At 36.3% G+C, this 5,292-nt stretch overlaps 1 pseudogene; it reads left to right on the top strand.

The window, feature by feature from the left end:
- Positions 1–2,492: 2,492 nt before the first annotated feature.
- On the top strand, positions 2,493–2,831 carry LOC125164593 (60S ribosomal protein L35a-like; annotated as a pseudogene).
- Positions 2,832–5,292: the final 2,461 nt, after the last annotated feature.

Here is a 5,292-nt window from a genome sequence, read left to right as displayed (position 1 = left end):
CTTTCAAAGTAAATAAATAAACTTTAAAAAAAAATTTTAAGCTAAAGAGGTAAAAGATCTATACTCTGAAAACTATAGAAGCTTATGAAAGAAATTGAAGAGGACACAAAGAAATGGAAAAGCATCCAATGCTGATTGATTTGAAGAACAAATATTGTTAAAATGTCCATACACCCAAAGCAGTCTATACATTTAATGCAATCCTTATGAAAATACGACCAGCATTTTTTGCAGAGCTAGAACAAATAATGCTAAGATTTGTATGGAACCACAAAAGACCCCAAATAGCCAAAGCAACCATGAAAAAGAAAAACAAATTAGAGGCATCACGATTCTGGATTCCAAGCTATATTACAAAGCTGTAGTCATCAAGACAGTATGGCACTGGCACAAAAACAGACACATAGATTAATGGAACAGAATAGAAAAGCCAGAAATGGACCCACAACTATATGGTCAACTCATCTTTGACAAAACAGGAAAGAATATCCCATGGAAAAAGATTTTTTTCAACAAATGGTTTTGGGAAAACGGGATGGGGACACACAAAAGAATGAAACTGGACAACTTTCTTACACCATATACAAAAACACATTCAAAATGGATGAAAGACCTAAAATATGAGCCAGGAAACCATCAAAATCCTAAGGAGAACACAGGCATCAACCTCTTTGACCCTGGCTGGAGCAACTTCCTACTAGACACGTTGCTGAAGGCATGGAAAACAAAAGCAGTGATGAACGACTGGGATTTCATCAAGATAAAAAGCTGCTGCACAACAAAGGAAACAATCAACAAAACTAAAAGGCAGCCTACATAATGGGAAAAGATATTTGCAAATGACATATGAGATAAAGGGTTATTTTCCAAAATCTATAAAGAATTTATCAAACCCAACACTCAAAAAACAAATAACCCATGAAGACATGGGCAAAAGCCATGAATCAACACTTTTCCAAAGAAGACATCCAGATGGTTAACAGACACATTTTCATTCATCATCAGGGAAATACAAGTCAAAACCACAATGAGATACCACCTCACACCTGTCAGGATGGCTAAAATTAACAACACGTTTTGACAAGGATGCAGAGAAAGGGAATCCTCTTGCAGTGTCAGTGGGAATGCAAACTGGTGCAGCCACTCTGGAGAACAGTATGGAAGTTCCTCAAGAAACTAAAAATAGAACTACCCTGTGATCCAGCAATTGCACTATTAGGTATTATCAACAATAGCCAAACTATGGAGAAAGCCCAAATGTTCACTGACTGATGAATGGATAAAGAAGATGTGGTTTATGTATATATAATGGAATATTACCCAGTCATCAAAAAGAACAAAATCTTGCCATTTGCAATAATGTGGATGGAGCTAGAATGTATTATGCTAAGCAAAATAAGTAATCAGAGAAAGACAAATACCATGATTTCACTAGTATGTGTAATTTAAGAAACAGATGAACATGTGGGGAGGGTGAGAGGGAGAGAAGAGAGGGAAACAAACCATAAGAGACTCTTAATGATAGAGAACAAACTATGGGTTGAGGGGGGGGATGGTCTAGATGGGTGATGGGTACTAAGGAGGGTCTTTGTAATGAGCACCGGGTGTTGAATGTAAGTAATGAATCACTGAATTCTACTCCTGAAACCAATATTGCACTGTATGTTAACTAACTAAAATTGTAATTAAAAACTCAGTGTGATACATCACATTAATGTGAATGAAGGAAAAAGTTTTCACCTCAATAGATGTTGAAAAAGTATTTGACAACACCTATTCATGAAAAAACTCTCAACTAGGTATGGAAGGAATGTATCTCAATATAATAAAGGCCATATATAAAAATCCCACAGCTTACATCATACTCAAAGGTGAAAAACTGAAAGATTTTCCTTTAAAGACCAAGAACAAAGGGTGCCTGGGTGGCTCAGTCAGTTAAGCATCTGACTTTGGCTTAGGTCATGATCTTGCAGTCTCTGAGTTTGAGCACCATGTCAGGCTTTATGCTGACAGCTCAGAGCCCGGAGCCTGCTTCAGATTCTGTGTTTGCTTCTCTCTCTGCCCCTCCCCTGCTCATTACCTCTCTCTGTCTCTCTCTCTCTCTTCTCAAAACATAAATAAACATTAAAAAGAATTTTTTTAATAAAAACAAAGACCAAAAACAAGATAAGAATGCCCACTCTTGCCACTTCTATTCAATTTAATACTGGAAGTCCTAGCTACAGCAATTAGGCAAGAAAAATAAATAAAAGGCATCTAAATTGAAAAGGAAGTAACAAAATTATATTTCCAGATGACATGATCTCACATGTAAAAAATCCTAAAGACTTCACACACACACACACACACACACACACACACACACATATTAGAAGTAATTAACAAATTCAGTACAGCTGTGGAATACAAAATCAACATTCAAAAATCAGTTTCTATCACTCTTTCCACCATCTTGGAGCCTGTGGAAGCCTGCTGGGAACAGGACTCCTATGATGACAAATATGTCTAGAAGGCTGTGGTCCAAAGCCATTTTTGCTGGCTATATGCAGTGTCTGTGGAACCAGAGGGAGCACACAGCTCTTCTTAAAATTGACAGTGTTTATGCTTGAGATGAAACTGAATTCTATCTAGGCAAGAGATGTGCTTATGTGTACAAAGCAAAGAAAAACATGGTGACTCCTGGTGGCAAACTGAACAAAACCAGAGTCATCTGGGGAAAATTAACTCATGCTCATGGAAACAGTGGCATTTGTGCCAAATTACAAATAAACCTTCCTACTAAAGCCATTGGCCACAGAACCTGTGTGATGCTGTACCCCTCAAGGATTTAAATTAGCTGAAAAGGAAATAAACAAATAAATAAGGGTGTAGATTTATTTTCTTGTATTTTTGTTTTAAAAAATCCATTTCTATCACTTTTTTTCAGTATAGAAAAATCATTTCTATACACTAATGTGAACCATCCGAAAGGGAAATCAAAGAAATAATCCCTCCACTGTAGCATAAAAAATATTTAGGAATAAATTTAACCAAGTAAGTGAAAGACGTGTACACTGAAAACTATAATATATCAATGGAAGAAATTTAAAGAAGACAAATAAATGGAAATACATCCATGTTTGTGGATTAGAAGACTTAATATTGAAGGCAATCTACAGATCCAATACTATCCTTATCTAAACCCTAATGAGATTTTTTACAGAAATAAAGAAAAATAATCCTAAAGTTCATATGGAAACACAAAAGATACAGAATAGCCAAAGTGATCTTGAGAAAAAAGAACAAAGCTGGAGGCATCACACTTTCTAATCTCAAAATATATTACAAAGATAAAGTAATTAGAACACTCTGGTACTGGCATAAAGACAGACATGTAGACAAATGCAGCAGAACAGAGAGCCCAGATAAACCCACACATGTACAGTCAACTGGTCTTCAAAAGGGTGCCAAGAATACACATGGGTAAAATATAGTCCCTTCAACAAAGAGCATTGGGAAAACTGGATATCTATATAAAAAGAAAATAAAATTGGACCTCTATCTTACATGATACATAAAAACAAGCTCAAAATGGATTAAAGACTTAAATGTAAAACTTAACACTATAAAATTCCTAGAAGAAAACAGGGGGAAATTTTGACACTTGGATAGATACCAAAAGTACAAACAACAAAAGCAAAATTAGACAAGTGGGACTACATCAAACTAAAAAGCTTCTGCATGGCAAAGGAAACAATAAACAGATGAAAAAGGCAATTTATGGACTGAGAGAAAATATTTTCAACCATATATCTGATAGCTAAAATCCAAAATATATAAGAAACACCTACAACTCAATAGCAAAACATTTTAAAAAGACTTAAAAATATGCAAAAATTTGAATAGGTATTTCTCCAAATATGACATACAAATGGCCAACAGGTATATGAAAAGATGCTTAACATCACTAATCATCGGGGAAACACAAATCAAAACCACAATTAGATATCACCTCACACTAGTTAGGATGGCCACCATTAAAAACACATAAATAAATGTTGGTGAAGATGTGCAGAAATTGGAACCTTTCTACACTGTTGGTGAGAATGTAAAATGGTGCAGCCACCATGGAAAATAGTACTGAGGTGCCTCAATAAAATTAAAAAAAGAGCTACCATAAGTTCCAACAAACTCATTTCTGGGTATAGACCCAAAAGAATTGATATCAGAATCTCTTATGTTAATGGCAACCCTATTCATAACAGCCAAAATACCAAAACAACCCAAATGTCCATCAACAGATGAGTGGATAAAGAGAATGTGGTATATACATACAATAAAATATTATTTAGCCTTAAAGAAATAAGAAAATTCTGGCATTTGTGACAACACAGATGAACCCAGATGACACTATGCAAAGTGAAATTAGCCAATCACAAGACAAATACTTCATGATTCCACTTGCATATGGTACCTAAAATAGTCAAATCATAGAAACAGAGGAAAGAACAGTGGTTACCAGGGGCTGGGGGTATGAGGAAATGGGAAATTTTTGTTTAATAAATATAAAATTTTAGTTATTCAAGATGAATTAGGTCTAGGGATCTGCTATACAGATCAACAATGTTATGCTGTGTACTTAAAAAAGGAAAGGAAAAGGTAAAATTGTCCCTATGTATGGATTACATGATTGTTTATGTAGAAAATCCTAAGGAACCTACAAAAGAAAATTACTAGAACTAATAAGTGAATTTAATAATGTCATAGCATGCCTGTTATCAGTTTGTTGCCTCTAATCTCCAAATTCTTCCTTTTAGCCTGCTCTGTGAAAATAGATCTGGGCCTTTTAAGTATTTTTTTCCCCATGACGGTTGGTACTGAAGTTTTGTCAGTAGAGAGTGCTGGAGAGACATTACAGAAGAAGAAGAGTTTTGTTTTCTGGTTCCAGTGTGCTCCTTGGGCACGTTCTCATCAAGAGTACAGCTTCCCTAGCGTCAGGCTGCTAAAACACACAGCTTCTCTTGCAGGGGCCAAGCAGCCCTCAGCAGCCAGCAGCTTCCTCTGCAACCTCACTGTGACTCCTCTTCTGACAGTTTTGCAGCAAAATGCCTCTAGTGAGGGGCTCACAGCTTCTCTAGAACCCTTGGCAGTTTTGTAGTGAGTAGCCAATGAGATACCTCCTACTGAATAGCTCTCCTGGTACCCTAAAGAGTGGATTTCCAGCAAGTCTTCCAGCACTGCTCCCAGCAAATTCTCTGCCATCCAGTGCTGCAACTATGTCCTAACCTGCAAGTTCTGGATCTCTGCCCTGGG

Source organism: Prionailurus viverrinus, chromosome B1 (genome assembly GCF_022837055.1).
Source record: "Prionailurus viverrinus isolate Anna chromosome B1, UM_Priviv_1.0, whole genome shotgun sequence".
Taxonomy (NCBI): domain Eukaryota; kingdom Metazoa; phylum Chordata; class Mammalia; order Carnivora; family Felidae; genus Prionailurus; species Prionailurus viverrinus.
The sequence above is the reverse complement of the archived record's forward strand: the minus strand, read 5'-3'. Positions and strand labels throughout refer to the sequence as shown.